We start from the raw sequence: 18,599 nt of genomic DNA on the forward strand, positions 1-18,599 counted from the left end.
AAAATAGCAAAATGATAGTAATAAACTCAACAAACATTTACTGAGAACTTACACGTGCTGAGAGGCTTACGTGCTTTCTCTCACTGAACCCTCCCTTAAAACACCAGGAGATGGTCACTATTACTACACCCCACATCACTTTCTTGGGCTTCTCCTTGCCTGTGTAGACAAAGTGCTTTGAGAAAATGATGGACAAGGGAGTGAATTATTGCCAGGGAGACCTAAGTGGTAAGATTTTTATTTTTAGATTAAATGTACAATACAGGTAAGTGCACAGATCTTAAATGTACGATTTGGTGAATTTTGATGAAAGTATACACTCGTGCAACTACCACCGGAATCAAGATCAAGACTATTTCTATTCCCCCAAAAGCCCTTTTGTGCCCCTTCCAGGCAATGCCTACTCCCCAAAGGCAACCACAGCTCTGTTCTCGTCATAGTAGAGTAGCCTGATCTGTTGCCGACCTTCGCATAAATGGAATCATTCATAGTGTCCTCTTTTTATATCTTGCTTCTTCCATTGATCATGGGTGGCTGGTTCTAATCTGGGTACCAGCTGCTTGATTTTCATTCATTCATTCATGCATGCATGCAGGCATTCATTCACAGTCTCCCAACCTTCTGACCAGTCCCGAAGTCTGTTCACTCATTCACTCAAAAACTATTTATCTGTGACCGAGGTCTGGTTTGATTATCCTCCATTACATTCTATCCCTGGCTTTGGTCCTCTGACTAGGGAACAAATAAAGATTTGGTAAATGCTGTCTGCTGTTGTTTCAACTTCTACTCCCCCTCCTCCCACATTCTAGAAATTCCTTGATCTATTCTGGGCATCACATCATCACGTCTTAAGAAAACCTTCATTCCCATCAAGTATATGTTTCTTGAAGACCCTACTGGGCAGACACCACCTTAGATTAGTTTGTGAGATTAGCCCCAAGAAACAGGAAAGGCTTAAATCAATGAAAGCAAGATGAACTGCAAACTTGGGTGGAAGGCTGGGGGTAGAACTTCCCAAAGTGTGTTCCGCAGTCACTGGTTCTCCTGTTATCACAGGCATGCGGCAGGGACAGGGAAGATGATTATGTAGCCACCTCAGTTTGGGAAACCCTGAGTTGAAAAAGCAAACAAAACAGGTTTCCTGGCTGCTGGACTTGCTGGACTTCAGAGACTGGCCTATGCATTGTTCATTTTTAAGAAGAGGGTCTGGTGTGCAGCTTGGCCCACCTGGTTTGCTCCCAGAACCTTTTCTGCCTGGGACATCTTCGGCATCCCTGTGTTGTCCAGGACGCATCTGTGGGATTCCCTGTCATGACTTTAGAGAATTCATAAACGATTGGGGTCCAGGAGAGGCATGGAACTCACTGCCCGGGGAAGGGTGAGCCGGAGCAGGGCAGAGCCAGGCGCTGGGAAGGAGAGAGAGCTACTTCCTGAGGAAGAAAGGAGAGAAAGGGGGAAGGGAGTGGGCTTGAGCTGAGCCTAACAGTTTCATGCAAGAGGGAAGAGGAAAGAAACTTCCCAGCCAGAAGGGGTAGTGGCTTGGGCTGGACTGGGGCCTGGAGACGATAGCCATATTGCACAATTCCTATGGAAACGTTCTCTTCACAACTGGCTGCGTCTGGATGCTGCATTTGCTGGACGGAAGGAAAAGGAGGAAAGGGTTCATGGCTACCGGCCACTGGACATGACAGTGATTGGGAAACCGAGTCCCCCATCAGAATCTCTACTGCTAGAACTGGCCTCTTTCCCAGAGACAGAGGAGCAAGAGGCTGAGCTCTGCCCTTTCCCGCACCGGCTCAGACAAGTCACCCATACTCACTGCGTGGCAGCTGTCCCAGCTGCTGGAGGACTACAAGATGATCAGGTGGGCCTTCCAGAAAAGAATCTGAGATGTCACGAAAGATGGGCAGATCTGGGTCTCACCACCGTCTAGGCAGGGCTTCCCCAACAAGGCTTCCAGCAAGTGTGCATATGAAGTTGTGGCTGCCAGATGTTCTGGGATCATTCGGCCCAGGTTCAAGTTCCAGCTCCACCACTCACCTTGAGCAAATCACTTTACTTCTCTGGGCCTCAGTTTGCCCACCTGAAAAATGAAAATGGTCGTATTTTTTCCTCACGGTGAAACTAGTAATTTTTTTGTAAATAATAAAATAATGGGTATAAAATATTTGGCATGTGTTGGGCACTAAGGGCTTTGTAAAAAGTGCCTCTGTTTGTTACCACGATAAATTCCTCCAAAGCCCATTCTCTTTGTAAAAGGAAATCTGTTACGTTAAAATGGTTAAGTGATGTTTTACTGTAGGGGGGAAAACTGGTAGAACTAGTTGAAACCAATTGCTTTTTATTTTCTGTAAATCCCACCGATCTCATCCCCCTGGGGTCAAACAGGGCATAAGAATAACTCAGTAGGACTCTGCACTAACGGACACTCCTGTGGGGAAGGGCTCTCATTCCCGGGGATGCCAGACGCCTCCTCTATCCCCAGATTTGTCCCCCTGCTGGGGGTGACTCAGACTGCTTGAGAGGCCAGACAAAACAAAAAAAAAAAAAAGAAAAGAAAAGAAAAGAAAAAGAAAACCCTTGCATTTCCCTGGCGGGGCCTGTTGTATAACAGATCACTACACCCCCAGGCTCCAGGGGAAACATCCCTCCCTTGCCATAAACTAATCCATTCTGAGGAAGTGAAGAGTGACTGCTGCCGGAGGCACTGAGGGTAATATTCTGGGGTGTGATGTTTGAGGCTGGCCCGTCATTGTGATGCAGACTTCGATTTCTAGCCCCGTGCCTTCCCTTGGGTCTCAGGGAGGCTCCCAAGCCTCTTGGGGTCTTGCAAACCGTTCTTGGGGGATGAGAAATTTCAGAGTAATGGCTGCTAGATGCATGGGGGATGGAGGACTTTTGAAGATGGTGCCAAGTGGCTGGGGCTTGTGAAATGTGATCCTGGCAGATAAAGACATCTGGTACTAATTCTTTCTTCCACTCTGTTTTCTTTTGGGGGGGGCACCTTCAAAATCACAGATCACAAACCTTAGCCAAAAAGAACTTGAATGACCTTCAAAAGAAACTTTTCATTTCACAGTGGAAGAAACCGGTTCAGAGAAGGGAGTTAAGACAGCCAATGAGCAGCAGAACTGGAAGTCAACCCTTGCCCTTTTGACTCTTGGTCCAGTACTCTCTTCCCCACTGCTTAACAAAGGCATGGATGACAGCGATGTGCCAGGTACTATATTAAGGGCTTCACATACACTTAATCCCCACAACCATCCTATGGAGTCAGTACTGCCGCTATTGCCGTTTTACAGATGAAGAAACAGACGCAGACAAACTCAGAAGCTCAGAGTCACAGCTAACGAAAAGCAGAGTCGGGTTTCGAACTGAGGTCTGGCTAGAGATGTGGAGCTTATCATCATTAACACGAAACTATCTAAGGCACAATAAGTCTTTAAGTTGAGGACCTTAACTTTCCCCCAAACCACCTCACAGGCTTCTGGGAGCCTGGAGAGCCGACAAGAGTAAAACAAAAGCCTCCCAAACTTGACCCGTCCAGATGGAGCCAAGCGTAAGTCCTCAGTTGTCAGTTATCCAAGGGCGACCAGATGAAATACCACAGCCCTGTACTGGGTCGTCAATCAATTCGGAGGCTGCTGATAGTTCTGAAATATGGCCAAACAGCCAAAGCCACTGGCTAAAGAGTCAGGTCCCTGTCATCTTCCTCCTGGAGGTGTCCTCAAGGCCCATTAACGGGTAATCCTGGGGGTGTCTGCTCATGACTGAGGAGGGTGTGAATGACGGAGCTCATTGTGAAAGGGGAGGGGGCTGAGGCTCAGGGACAGCTGTCAAGGCATGACTCAGATTTCGACAGAGTCTGGGCAGAGAGAACACTCATGCTCACATCCCCTCTGAGGAGGAGGAGCCTGGTGACTAACGTCCACCGCCAGGCGCATCTGCCCTGGGCCGAGTGCCGTGGTGGCCGGAGCAGAAGCAGAGACAAGACAAGGAACTCACTGTTTCCCTGGGAGGCGAGGCGAGCCATCCGTAAGGACAGCAGCAACAGCCCACGTTCCCGGGACTTCGTGCACGAGAGCCGTGCGAAATGCTTTGCGCGTGTGAAATCCCTTAAATCCCTCCAAGGTAGGAGTTATGCCTACTTTAAAGATGAAAAAACCGAGGCTCAGAGAGATCAAAGAACTTGCCCAAGGTCACACAAGTAGGAAATGATAGAGCCAAGATTCGAACTCCAGTAGTTTGGCTCCAGCATCCAAGATCTCAGCTAGAGGCGCCCTACCATGCGCGCATGTGTGCGCATGCGCATTTGGTGGAGGTGCAGGTCTTGAGCTTTAGAGCCAAACGTCCCGGGTTCGAATCCCAGCCTGGTCAGTCGGGCTGTAGGACTCCATCGAGTTCCCTGGCCTCTTCACGCCTCGGGTTCCACATCCGTAAGAGAAAGGTGGTGATTGTGTCTAAGTCTTTGGGCAGTTGTAAGGATTGAGTGAAACAGGGCAGGGAAAGTGTTTATCACAGTCTGGCATATACTTAAGTACCCAAAAAATAAGAGCTCCCATGATACTTTTTAATGATTAAATACACCTTCATATTCATTAAATGAATAATGCACACATCTAGATGGCAGGTGCTGAGGTGGAGATGATTCCAGAGCAACTGGAAGATTGAAGTGGGGGGGCGGGTGTGAGAGAACCAAATAAATGAACCTGGTCAGGGAGGGAAAGCTGGGCCCAGTGCGGCATGGGCCCGGGCAGGGTGGGTAGCCTGTCCCGAGCACAGGCTGGAATGCTGAGCAGGGGCAAGGGGGAGTGGTGAGTGAAGAGGGCTTCTGAGTAGCTGACTTCCTAGGGCACACAGGAGGTCACAGAAGCCCTTCCCCTTCCTACTCCCCACTGCTTGACCACCTGCCACCAAACTGCGGGCCTTAAAAATCTTCTGGGCAGTCACAGATTCAGAAAAATCCAAACCTGAACATTTGGGGTCCGAGGTTGAGCACTTACCCTGGGACTACATGGCCTCTGTCTTCCTGAGAAGGTGCGGCGCCCAGGAGACCCGAGCCTGTCCCTCCCTGCCCCCTTCTCCAGTGAGACCAGAGCTCAGCGCACACCACAGGCAGGCCGTGAAGGAAAACTGTAAGAACAGCAACAACGGACCTTATGGGTTGGTTAATCCTGCGTACTTGAACCTCTCCCCCCACCCCCACTTTAACCTAGAAAGGCATCGTGGACCCCAGATATGTGTTCAGCACGGACGTACCAGGGCTGTGTCCACGCCAGGCTTCGGACACTTTCCTTGTAGTTCCTCCAGGAAACCCCCAACTGAACCCTCCAAGCCCCCAGTTTGACCCCTGCAGATAGATGAGAGGGGGAAGTACATTTTTAGCTGCGGGGATGATGGGGATTCACAGGCGTTCCTCAGCGAAGCTCCTTTTATTTGGAAGTGGGCAGTATCTTGTTTAATGGCCCTTTTAAGATGCAGGCTGGTGATGGTCTGCAATGAGGGTGGGTCCAGGTGGGCCTCCAGGGCTGGGCCCTCTCCTTCTAGGATGGAGGCTACCTTCCCTGGCTGCCTTCCGCTCTGACCAGTTCCTGGCAACACAGAACAAATCCCCAGATAGTACTCCGGCTGCTTCTTCCTTCCCAGCTCAGGGACAAGCCTTCTCGGATTTGTCACTTTTTACTAACTGTAGTTTCTTTCTTTTATTAACAGAAGAAATAATGCCCAGAGATAAGCCAAAAGAATAAAATATAAATGACCCTTGATCCCGTTAGCCATGATACTCTCTTTCTAGTCATATAAATGGACGTTAAAAACAAGAATGGATTAGGGGCGCCTGGCTGGCTCCGTCGATTTAAGCATCCGACTCTTGATCTCAGCTCAGGCCTCAATGTCTGGGTCATGAGTTCAAGCCCCACGTTGGGCTCCATGTTGGGTATGGCGTCTACACTAAAAAAAAAAAAAAAGAGGAATGGACTAATTTACTAAAAGTAGAGTTTGAGACTCAAAACTCAAAAGTAGGAACTCAGACCCAGCTTCGAGACCCAGAGGCTCCCTGGAGTGACCCTGGGTAAGTTGTTTCATGAATGGGCCTCCTTCTTCTCATTTGTAAAAGGATAACAGTAGTTACTTCATAGGGTTGGTGTAAGGATTAAATGAGATTAAACACTGAGCCTGGGGCCCTGCAGATAGTAAGGACTCATAAATGCTAACAACTGTGCTGTAAACTCGGTAATAACTTCCAGGGCACGAAGGGGCTTTCTGCAGCACCTTGCAAACTGTGGCTCAGTATGCAACTATATTTGGGTATCTTATTTATCTTACTGAGCTTCTGTTGAAGAGTATTTATATTAACTCTAATTTTTCAGGATTATAAACAATGCTCTGATGCATATCCTTGCAGATAACTCTTTGCACACAGAGATTGCTTGCTTAGACTAAATTCCTAAGAATGAAATTGCTAGATCAAAGATGAGTGAAAATCTAAAGCCCACGTTTGGACTGATTCACACTCCCTCCAGCAAGGAGGGAGCCTGTTTTCCCTCACCCTTGCCAACACTGGGGTTTGGCATTTTCTTTCATCTTTATCAACTTGCTAAGTGAACACACACACACACACACACACACACACACACACACACACACCCCAACTTGTTTTCCAGGTATTCAGAGACTTTCTCTGGGTTTATTTTAAGGGGTGCTTTGAGGACAACTTTAGACCCCATAATGATTCTTCTTGTCCAAAGCGCTTCTAGGAAGGAATATAGGTGGTGTTAATGGCAGAACTGTGATAAAAATCTCAAGTACAAAACACAAATGGGTCTGGGTGCTGCCCACCCCGACCCTCCACAAGCGCAACTTCAGGTCCTCCCTTGCTTTTAAATGTGGGCTATATTCTCCGTGTAGGGTGTGTGGCCCATCCCTCTACTTAAGTCCAGCGATGGGCTAGAGAGGAAGATTAGGATGGGATGTTTACGGAGCTTTAGGTGCATGCCCAGGATAGCACTTTTGGGACCCATTAGGATCCATAATGGTATCCAGGGTGATGCTTTATCCAAAATCTGAAGCTCCAATCCAAATTCCTTTGCTTAAATACAGATGCTTTCTCTGAACATCGAGCTCAAATGGGGCCAAAAATTCATCACCCCCTGACTACCACCATCCACTGTGGCTCACCAGAGGAGGGAAAGAATAGGAAAACGTTCTCAACTGAAAAGAGCTTCACTCATCAAACAGGCTGTTAAATGACGTTGAGTGCTGAGTGGTGCTGGGAACTAAGCTGTGCGTTGAGGCTGGAAACAGATGGTGCCTGAGGAGGACCCCTTTCTAAGCTGGGTGCTCACCTATAACCCCAGCTATCTTTTTTTAAAAAATATTTTATTTATTTATTCGACAGAGATAGAGACAGCCAGCGAGAGAGGGAACACAAGCAGGGGGAGTGGGAGAGGAAGAAGCAGGCTCATAGCGGAGGAGCCTGATGTGGGGCTCCATCCCGTAACGCCGGGATCACGCCCTGAGCCGAAGGCAGACGCCCAACCACTGTGCCACCCAGGCGCCCCCCAGCTATCTTTCATTAGGTACCTATGGTTTACTTGCCATTGGCTTTCCCCTGAGATCTTATTTAACTTAATCCTCAAGTCAACCCCATTGAGGGATAATGGGGAAACTGAGACTTCCAGAAGACAGTCACTGGTCTAAAGGTATATGCTAATGAGAGGAAGCACGGCAATTCAAACTTTGGAAGTCTTCCCTGGGGAATGGGGGAGGGGTAGAAGGCAACAGCTGATTTGGCCAGAATGTCAATTATCTTGTGTAAATTATACATGTTCATCCACTTCTCATTTATCCAACAAATATTTATTGAACACACATGTTGAGACCTGGGACAGGTGCCAGGTAAGATTTCGTTTTCCCGGCATGGTTTCTGCACTCCAGAAGCTTATAAATCCTTCCTACCTTACAAATCCATTCAGCCAACCTATCTACTTTCCTTCCTTTCTTCCCTCCTTCCCTTTTTCCTTCCACCCACCCCTCCATCCAAGGCTTTGTTCCAAAAAGGCACTCAGGAGGCTGAAAGAATGGTTTCCGTGGCTTTAAGGTCAGGCGGACTTTGGTCTGATTCTGTCACTAAGGAGACAGCCAGGTGACCCTAGCTGAGTTACCTCACCTCTCGGAGCCAGCTCCTCTTCTGGAAAATGGGGAGCTCAGGAGAATGACAGGATATGCACAGGAAGCACCCCGACCTGCCCCTGGCCCGGACAGCGATGACAGCACACAGTAAGGACCCTACCTCCTTCAGTCCTCACAGTGATCACTTCAGTGAGGCGGAAACTCAGGTAACAAGGAAGAAAGCTGCTTGTCCAAGGTCTTGGGTAGTTGACTGCAGAGTTGATATCCTTTAGTAACTTGGCAATACTCCAGGAGCCAAGTCCTCCCAGGGGGATTAAATGATCCCATTTGACAGGAGGAATGGGATAAAGCATCTTAAGCAAGTATCATGGGGTGAGTGCTCGATAAATGATAGTAATTTGAATGAAGGCAAGATTAGAGCTGATTCCTGAGCTCCCTGCTGAGAGCCTGCGAGTTGGGCAGCCCCCATTCTCCATTCAAGCACTTCACAAGGAAGCTCAGAAAGGACTCCCAATCTTTACTACTCTATCTCTGCTTTCACTCCAGGAAGAATGGGGACATGGGGACCATTTAGTTAATGGGCATTATAACTGGGGTTTTGTAGGGGTGCCTGGTGGGCTCGGTCAGTAGGGTGTATGACCCCTGATCTCAGGGTCATGAGTTCAAGCCCCATGTTGGGTGTAGAGATTACTTTCAAAACGTAAAAAACAAAAATATTAAAAACAAAACTAAACTGGGGTTTTGTATAGCATTTCCAATTACAAAGCAATGCAAGATCAGTGCAGAAACTTGATAGGGGAGAGGGAATAGGGAAAAAATTAAAATTCTGTCATTTTAGCACCTATAGAAAAGTACTATTAACATTTTGGAATTTGCCTTTTTGATATTTTTATGTAGGTCAACAGTTTTTCCTTAAGTTTTGGATAACCATGAAGTCTTAATGTGTTAGAAAAAAAAAAAAAGGACTGTTAGCAGGGCCATAGTGTCCAATAGCGCAAGTCCTGTACCGTACAATGGCACTGTGATTGTGCAGTGCACAACCTTTGCAGACAAACAGCCCTTGCTCTTAGCACATACTTAACTCAGTAGTCCTAACCTTTACTCCTCCCTAACATGCCAAGAGTGTAACACTCTTTTCGAGATAATCCTGGAAAGGAGGAGGGATGAAGGACCATGCCATCTTCCAGAGGGGGCAGATCGTGTGTCGAGAAGAGGAACATTTCTTTTCCAGAAGTAATCTAGAAAAGGAAACCTAGATGATCTGATATGCACCTCCCCCCTTACAGTGATTCATTAATCTTGTCTCAGAGGGAGGGAAACTGAAGCCCTGAGAGAGATTACCCGGTCATACAGCTAGGAAGTGGTCAGGCAGAACCTGAACCTGGGACAATCCCTCAATTCATCTAGCTCACAAGAATGGAGGCAGAAAGATGTGGGTTCAGATCTCAACTCTTTTACTTACTAGCTTTTCACTTTTGCGATGTCATTTAACCCATCTGAGTCAGTTTCTTTATCTGTAAAATGAGGGAACAGCTTCCTCACAGAGTTTAGTATGAGAATTACATGAGAAAAAAAGGTCTTTCCTAACAACGATGGAGCGCTACGTGCCAGGCACTGCCCAGTGCACCTCACACGCACCATCTCATTTCATCCTCACATGACCCTCACTCTACAGCTGAGGAAACGGAGGCTTAGAAAGTCCGAGTCATTTGCCCAACATGACATGGCTGGGCCGGGATGTGAAACAGGATCTGGCAGACTCGGAGCGGTACTGCCAGCTAACGCAGATAACTCTGAGCACAGTGCTTCCCATACACAAAGGGCAAAGTAACAGCCACCATCATGACTGTTGCTACCGTGAATATATAATTATGTCACAGGTCGTCAGCCGGTCTCTGTTTTCACCCCTCGGCCAAAATACCAAGAATTGGGCCAATCCAAAGAGGGGAGGAGATGCAGCCTAGCCTAGCCCTGGGCCATGCCCGCGCTATACAGGAGGACGGAAGGGGTAGGAGCAAAGCTGGGCAGTGTCTCTCTCAAACCCTGGCATCTCTCATTCATTTAATGAAGGGCTGGAACCGGAGGCCTAGCTCCTCCTGAGGGGTCTGGCAACTGGCAACCTTGTAAATAGTCTCCCGGTGTCCTTATCTACCTCTGTCCCATCCAGGGTGCCTTCCCGTGTTTGGAGACACGGGACCCCTCTGCCCCATGACTTGAGCCTCTGCTGATCTCTGCAGATGGGTGCAGGTGATTAAAGAGACAAAACCCAGAAGTAGAGAGAGAGGACCCATTTAAAAAAGTCCAGCGAGCACAGACACGCCGCCTGGAATCCCAGCCTCCATCTGAGCCCAGCCAACATGAGTCACCTCCACAGCCCTTTACCTGTGAGTTGCAACACAGCTGACAGAAACTCCCAGCCTTCCAGGAGGCGGGCAGACAAATGTGCCGTCCTTGGGGCTGCAGTGAGCTTTGCAGTCACAGCTGGCACCCAGTGGCTCTCCTGCCACCAATAACATCTGTGAAGTGGTTGGACACCAGGCTCTGCTCTTGGATCAAATCCCAGCTCTAGCTCTACCACTTCTAAGCTCTGCGGTTTAGTGACTCACTTCATCACTTTGTACCTCAGTTTCCTCAGCTCTAAAACAGGGATCAGCAAAGTGCCTATCTCACGGGGTCGCTGGGAGGATTACGTGAGACAGTGCGTGTGAAGGTGTGGCATGCTGCCTGATACCCAGTGTACCGAGCCCGGGCTGTCTGCCCGCCCCTGTAGTAGCGCTGGAGATGCACCAGCGAGCAGGGCAGACGAGGTCTTTACTCCTGTGGAGTTCACATTCCAAAAGAAGGGGAGACAATGAACAATTAGAAAAATAGCAGAAAGTTGTAAGAGCTTTGCAGAGAACCCCATAAAGTGGTGTGATACAGTAACTGAGTGTTTACTTTAACAAGGGCAGCTGGGAAGGCCTGCTCTGAGCTGGTGGCTTTATTAGCAATTACTATTACTATTGACTGTTACTTGTCAGGGCCCCCTTGGCTGCCACACACACAGCCTCCAGTGAGAAGCCAAACTCGGACGGTTCTCAAACCCCGGGCCCCTTCTCCATAGGCCTGCCTGCCCTTCAAGAGGGCTCTCCAGTGGATGCTGACTTTACCCTGAAAACTTCCATCACATTGGCAGGAGTAGGTGAAACCCCGCCCTTCCCTGGGAGAGAAAGGAGTGGGCCAAGGTGAGGCTCCCGGGAAGACAGAGCAAAGAGATAATTTGCTAAAAGGGAAGAGGGGGTGGGCAGAGAACAGAAAGAGAGAAGGAAAAAAACAGATACCAAGATCTCTGGCTTAGATTTAATTTCAAATTAACCCTAGTGGAAGCTCTACAAGCAGCCCCAGCGCTCTCCTACTTGTGTTTGTGGGTCTCTTGGGTTTACCAACCTTGTTCTTGACAGAGGCAGCTCACAGCAATTATTCCACGCTTTCTCAGTCTGACAGGTATCTGATTCTCCTGTTCCCGGTGAGGAAGAAAGCACTTACTAGAGGGTGAAATGATCAGCTAGCTAAGGCTTCGGAGGTGGCCAGCTTCAACTTTTCCGTCCCTTCTGTGTTGGCCAGAGGCATGAGGTTTGCTCATGTCTCATTCAGATCTGTATCACGCCAAATAAAAGGCTGCCTCCCACCCTACACCCGGCCGCCCCCCTGCCATCAACACACACACACACTCCAGATTGTTGACTCCTCCGGGACAGTGACCCTTGTCTTCTTGGCCTCTGTCTCCTCAGAACCCAGAGAAAGGCCCGGCACACAACAGGTGCTCAATACATGTCTACTGAATTGAGCCCACTGACTTCGGCTCAAAGGGACAGCCAGACTTGCAGATGACTGAAGATTCAGATCTGGGCTCCGACACTCACTAGCTTTGCCCTTGGGCAAGTCAATTTACCTCTCCAGCCTCCATTTCCTCACCTGTGAAGTGTGTCGGGAAGGAAAGGGTACAATAATGGCTACCACAGTGGGTTACCGGGAGAATCAAAGAGCTCACCTGAATAACTGTAAAACATTATTCAGAAAGAAGCTATTATTACCTTTAGGGAAAAGCTCTGGAAAAAAGGGAGGACGCTTACACATAAACAACTCTCCCCCTGCCCCGGGGGTGGAGAAGGGGGAGATCTGCTCTCTTCTTTGAGAATCCCCCAGTGGCTGTGAAGTATTTGATGGTAGGCAGAAGAAGGGGCGAGGGAATTGGGGGGGTGTTCCTGAGTATCCGGGATACTAACTAGAAACAGAAATCGAGATTTCCTTTAGCCAAGTTTCTGTCTCTGTACTTTTCCTCTAGCTATCTTCTCTCCAACATTTTTTTCTGCCCTCCCTCCTCCCTCATCTCCACCTCCCACCCCCTCACCTAGGAAGGAATTGGCCAGCTCCACCCAGCCGGCCCCCTTGGCTCCGCCCCCAACGCGGCAGGCCAAGAGTTAACAGCTGCACCTGTTGAGGCATACCTGCTGTCGCCGGCACCTGTACCCAGAGCCAATCAGCACCAGCGCTGCCGGGAACCTACCTGTCAGCAAAATCCCGACACTCAAACCTCAACATAAATCAAACACTTCCCTGGGCAAGGAATGTCTGTGTCAGGCAAGAATTAGAGACAAGCGGTCGGTCAGTAGAGTCTCCGAGCTGGTGCCCGTCTTCGTCTTTGAGCCTGGGAGCCTGGGAGCAAGAAGATGTCGAATGAACTTGAGTGAGTAAACACTGCTGGATGCCTGGCGCTCTCCGAGCGTGGAGGCTCGATGGGGTTTCCAGAAGGGGGAAGCGCAGGGAGGCCGGCGCCAGGATTCACAGAGCAATTTGTAAGGGTAAATGAATGGGCTGACGACTTCACTTTGGCGTGTTGAGGCAAGCCCTATCTCAAGCTAGAGTTGAATGTTTCCCTGGGAAAATAGTGTTTTTTTTTTCCTCTGTCTGCTGAGCAGTTTCGAGCCAGGTAGGGAAACACAGGACTGAAGCTGTGAAGGCTTTCGGCACTACTTTCTGATACTGTGAAGGGACTTGGAAATCAGAGACAGCCCCAATCCCATCTAGGCTTTCTATCTTCTTGCCAAACGGAACTTCTTTGAGGTACTTCTAAGAGCTGTCTTAGGCAGAGAGTTGGGTTTCTCTAAAGGGACTTGTTTGTTGGGTTGGAACAGTCCCAAGTGGAAAGGTTACAGAGTGGTGTTTAAACATATGCCCTCTGTAGTCAGCTTGACCTAAGTTCAAATCCAGACTCTGCTCCTTATGGGGCATGTGATCTTGGACAAGTCACTCAACTTACCAGAGCTTCATTTTCCTCATCTAGAAAATGGGTATAAGAATGCTTTGTTGGAATCTTGAGAGAGTTAAGTGTGATAAAAGCTGTAAAATGCTAGGCACAGAGCCAAAGTCTGAAGGTGCATTAAATAAAATGCGGTTGATTTTTATTCAGAGGCAGTTCTAAGGCTGAAGAAGCTGAGATGTGGTTTTCAGTGAGGTCACCTCTATTGCCTGGCAAGATGCAGGTGCCTTCCTGCCCATATCTGGGATTTAGAAGGAGCAAGCTCATAATACCCTTGTTACTTCATACAGAAATAACCAGTATTTCTGAACCTCTTGCTTTCTATTTTTCCACAATCTGAAAACAAGACAAAAATCTTACTATGTGTCTTCATCCCACTTCCATCCCCCAGTTAAAACTGCAGAGGCTGCAGACAGAATCTATTCATTGGTGCCCCTCAGGGGGTAAGCGTCCTGAAGCTGGGTTACCCCAACAGAAAGTTTCCTGATTTTCTCCTCCTTAATCATTTGGGTTTTGAAGTCAGATCCGCTGACAGTTGAGGCTTCTCCGTTTGGGGTGGGGTGAGGGGAACCTGTGCCTGCACAGTAATTGCAGCCAGACGCTGAAGCCACCGTTTGAGATTACAATGACAGAGCCTCAGCGCCTGGGGGCTCAGCTACCCTCACTAAGAAGTGGGGGGTGGGAAGATCATGTGTTTGGCTTGCAAGTTTCGAGCTGTTGCTGTTGGTGCTGCTGTGGCCACTGGCTTGGCTGCCCAATTCCCCCCAACAGTGTCGAGCGCAGAGGGCTGGTCCTAGCGTCCATCTTGTCCTCCGACAGAATGACGAAATCTTGTTAGGCCTTGGTGTGGTGGGAAAAGCCGGGCTGGCATGGGGCTAAATTCTGCCACTTAGCAACCGCAGGGTCCTGGTCAATTTGTTTCTCCTCCCTGACCCTCGGTTTCCTCTTCTGTCCAACAGGGTATATGCCCACCTACCTGGCAGGGGAAACAATGCGCTCCCACATGTGGGCCACCCGGCCCCAGGGCTGGAGCTCCTTAACCGTGAGCCCGATCCCTAGGCCTGGGGAGGAAGGTGGCCCTTCGAAGGCCGGGTCCTGGGTTGCATGGCGGCGGCGGCAGAACCCAGCTCGGGGCAGCTGGCGGGTGGAGCACTCCGGCCTTTCATGTGGTCGGGCCCAGCGCCTGCCGGGTGCGTCTGCCAGCCTCCGGGCCAACGCAGCCCGCCTCGGCTGCCCCCGGGCTAGAGCCGCCCGCAAGGGATTCTGGGCGGGGGGCACCGGAAGTCGCTCACGCCCGTGGCTCTCCTCTCGCGGGAAAACAGCCCGCGCCTGCGCGCTGCCCTCCAGGGTGCTCTCGGGGGTGCCGCGCTGGCATGCCAGGGTCTTAGGCCGGTTGCTATGGGTCTTCGCGGCCCCTCTGGAGCTATAGGTAGAGTGGTGCCCCAGAGCCGACTGTGTGCGAGGTGCACCTGCGCTGGCTCGCTCTGCCTGGGAGGAAATGAGGGGTTAGGAGGTTAAGTGATCAGCACATAGTAGGTCTATGGAGTGGAAGAGAGAGAGAGAGAAGCGAGCGAGGCGCACCGGCATTCCCCTCTGCAGTCTTGCTCAGTCCGCCTACTGGGAGCCCACCCGCCACCTGGAATCTCCCTCCCCAAAGCCTTGGAGAGACAGGGCTGAGTGGGAGGGGGACAAGGGACGTCCCAGTGGGTGACCACAGGCCTCTGTCGCTGCTCCATCTGATCTCCAGGAGCGCCAGGCTCCAGACTGCCGGGAGCGCTGAAAGAGTTAACCAGGAACGCCTCCCCGCTGCGGTTTTGTGGTCGAAACCATGATTGCCAGGAGCAAATTTTTGTCGTGCACAAGGTGTGTTATTAAAAGTCGGAGTTACGCTGCTGGTGAATGAAAAGTTAAAAGCCCTCATTAAGCTCCGCCTGTAAAACAGGCGGACTGGGGCTGAGACAACCCTAACGGCGGAGGCTTGGGGTGCAGGACGCTCCTGAGGTTCCTGCTACTGCACTGGCTGGCACAGCGAGGGCCTGGTCAGGTGCCTGGAGCCACAGACAGCTTCAGGGGGCGTCCACACAGAGGAAGGCCAGCCGGAGGAAGGGCCACAGGGCTGAAACACAAATAGTATATACTGGTCGGGCCCTGTTGGTTGAAAAAAAATAACAGCCAAGCATCGATTGAGAGCTGACTCCGCAACAGATTCGGTGTCCAGTACTTGATAAATACATTATCTCCTTTAACCTTCCCAGCGATCCAACAAGGATGGGAGTATAAATTCAGTTTTGCGGAGGAGAGGGGTCTGAGACTTGCCCCAGGCTTGCTCAAGATCTCAAGGAAGAGCTGTGATCTTAACTGGGTCTTAATGGAGGGGCAAAAGGATGATCCACAGCAGTATGTCTGCCTGCCTCCTGTCTGTGCAGATCCTGAAAACAGACGAGGCGATACGCCAAACTGCTAACAGCGGTTATCTCTGAGGGGAGGAATGCAGGTGACTCTAGCTCTGCTTCCAATTTTTCTCTCCGTTTTACATTTTATGTATTGTTTTACATACCTATGTTACTTTTGAAATGGGGAGGGTAAGGAGAGGGAGTCATTATTTTTCAAAGAGAGAATTATTGGTTCACCTAAAAATGGTGTTCTCGAAATGTGGTTCCTGGACAACATCATCATCTTCCCCACCTGGGAACTTGTTAGAAATGCAAATTCTCAGCCTCACCCTAGACCTACTGAATCAGAAATTCTGGGGGTGGGGCTCAGCAATATGTGTTTTAACAGGCCCTCCAGGCGAATCTGATGCATGTTCAAGTTTAAGAACCATTGGCCTAGAAGACCTGGCAGAGGATTGGGAGGTAGGAGGTTCCCAGATCCTCTTCTGACCTGCCACATAGTCCCTGGGTCAGCAGGCCGAGGGTTTAGCTGCGGGCGTCACACTTGTGTTTGAGCCTAGCTCTGCCACATGGACCAGGTGACTTTTGGATGAGCTCCTTAACCTCTCTAGGTGTCAGTTGCTGTGTGTAAATTGGCGCTAACACCCCCTTCCACACACTCACACACCCCTCACAGGGCAAGTATGAGAATGAAAAGGCACAGGGCCTGATGCTTTTATTTATTTATTTATTTATTTATTTATTTTATTTTTATTTTATTTTTAACGATTTTTTATTTATTTATTTGACAGAGATAGAGACAGCCAGCGAGAGAGGGAACACAAGCAGGGGAAGTGGGAGAGGAAGAAGCAGGCTCATAGCAGAGGAGCCTGATGTGGGGCTCGATCCCATAACGCTGGGATCACACCCTGAGCCGAAGGCAGACGCTCAACCGCTGTGCCACCCAGGCGCCCCTTATTTATTTTTTTAAATAAAAGATTTTATTTATTTATTTGAGACAGAGTGAGAGCGAGGTAGGGAGGGGCAGAGAAAGAGGGAGAAGCAGACCCCCTACTGAGCAAGGGGCCTGACATGGGGCTCTATCCCAGGACCCTGAAATCATGACCTGAGCTGAAGGCAGATGCTTAACCCACTGAGCCACCCAGGCGCCAGGGGCCTGATGCTTTTAAATAACAGTTCCTTTCCCTTCTTCCCCTGTCTTCCTTCCCCTCTCAGGAGCTCAGCGTTTGCAAAATGGAGCAAGATAATCCTGGCTGGCTGCCTCTCTCCATTCCTTTCATCTTGTAAAAAGTCAGAGCAACTGACCTAGCGAATGTCCTGAAGGGAAATTATCTCACCAATATTTGGTGTTATTTCCTTGGTGGGTGGAACACCTGGGCTGCAAGAATTGAAAACTCTTGAGGGCAGGGACAGCGTGGTATTTACGTTCATGTCCTAGTACCCAGCACAGGGCGGATTAATAGAGTAACCCTTAGTGAATGTTTGTTGAATGAATCAGTGAGTGAATGAATGAAGGGATGTGGCACCCCGGGTTTACAGGTGGATTTCAATTTCTTTCACATCTCAGTTGAAAGAGAAACAAAACAAAACAAAACAAAACAAAAAACCCCCCCCCCAGGAAAATTGGATAGGAAACCAAAAGAAGAGCATAGCGTAAAGGAGAATTCCCGTAGAGGGCAGAATTTTTCAAAGAGGAGAAAGTGAGTTTCTGGTATAATTAGAAAATGGCACATAATTAATTTACATGCAACTAGAAGCGTTGGCTGGGGCCTGACTGCTCTCCCCCTGCTCCCCCCCCCCCCCCCCCCCCCCCCCCCCCAAGCCAGATGATGAATGCTTTGCCCCTCTTATCTGGGAATCTCCAAGCTTCAGGTCTCCTGCTGCTGCTTGGAAAAGATGTCCCATTTACAGGTGGGAGAAGGTGAGGCTGTGAGTTGTCATGCAATTCGCTGGGGGCTACCCTACAAAGTGAGTTTTAGTAATAATAATAATAATAATAATGGTTCACGTTATTATGTGCTGGCACTCTGCAGATTACCTGCATTATCTCATTGCATTTTCCAACAGTAATACCTCACAAAGCTGTAAAGATGAAGTAAAACAATGACTAGAAATTCGTGGGCCAGCATCTGGTGCTTGGTAAGCCCTTAAGTGCGTAGCAGCTATCCTAAGAATTATGTGAGGTTAGTCCTCCCATCTTTCCCTCTTTTACAGGGAAGAAAGCTGGGGCACAGAGAGGTCGAGTTGCATAAAGTCACACAGCTTGTAAGTAGCAGAGCTGAAACTGGCACCAGGTCTGTGAAGCTCTGGGGTGCACCTGGTAGACGCGAGATCACACGACCTCATTCGAAGTAGAGGCCCTACGAGCCATGCCCTAGAATGGACTCTACCATGTTTCCGTGGAGGCCCCCAAAGAGCCCCCAGCCTGCGACAAGGCACATTTCACAACCTGGACATCCAGAAACCAGATGGGCCACTGGCAAGCACGAGAACCCCGGAGCGCCCCTGTCATGCCTAGGGAACACCTTGCATGGGGCTGACTGAAAAATGATTCTTCCGCGAGCGGCTGTGGCAGGGCCTCCCTGTGGGTAATTAGTGAGTGTGATTGATCGCTGCTGAGGACGCTGGGTGGCTCATGACAGGGTTTGGCAACTTATTGGGTGTATCTGGGTGTCAACACCCAGCCCAGGTGGCCCCTGGAACTCTTCCTCCTCAGGCTGGAGGGAAGTGAGACCCAGCTCACTAGACCTATCCTCTGCCAGGCACCTCCTTTGCCA

At 49.6% G+C, this 18,599-nt stretch overlaps 1 long non-coding RNA gene across 2 annotated transcripts; it reads right to left on the reverse strand.

Annotated features, from left to right (window-relative positions):
- Positions 1-228: 228 nt before the first annotated feature.
- On the reverse strand, positions 229-14,651 carry LOC103666546. Of its 2 annotated transcripts, XR_005831516.1 has the most exons (7): positions 14,406-14,651; positions 12,677-12,825; positions 5,260-5,350; positions 5,004-5,133; positions 1,820-2,083; positions 1,228-1,430; positions 229-1,110 (listed from the first exon to the last, which is right to left on the reverse strand). It is a non-coding gene; the product is annotated as an uncharacterized LOC103666546 (long non-coding RNA). The 2 variants fall into 2 exon arrangements; XR_005831515.1 differs by having other exon boundaries at positions 229-1,430.
- Between the last annotated feature and the right edge of the window lie 3,948 nt (positions 14,652-18,599).

Source organism: Ursus maritimus, unplaced genomic scaffold (assembly GCF_017311325.1).
Source record: "Ursus maritimus isolate PB19 unplaced genomic scaffold, ASM1731132v1 scaffold_32, whole genome shotgun sequence".
NCBI classification, from domain to species: Eukaryota; Metazoa; Chordata; class Mammalia; order Carnivora; family Ursidae; genus Ursus; species Ursus maritimus.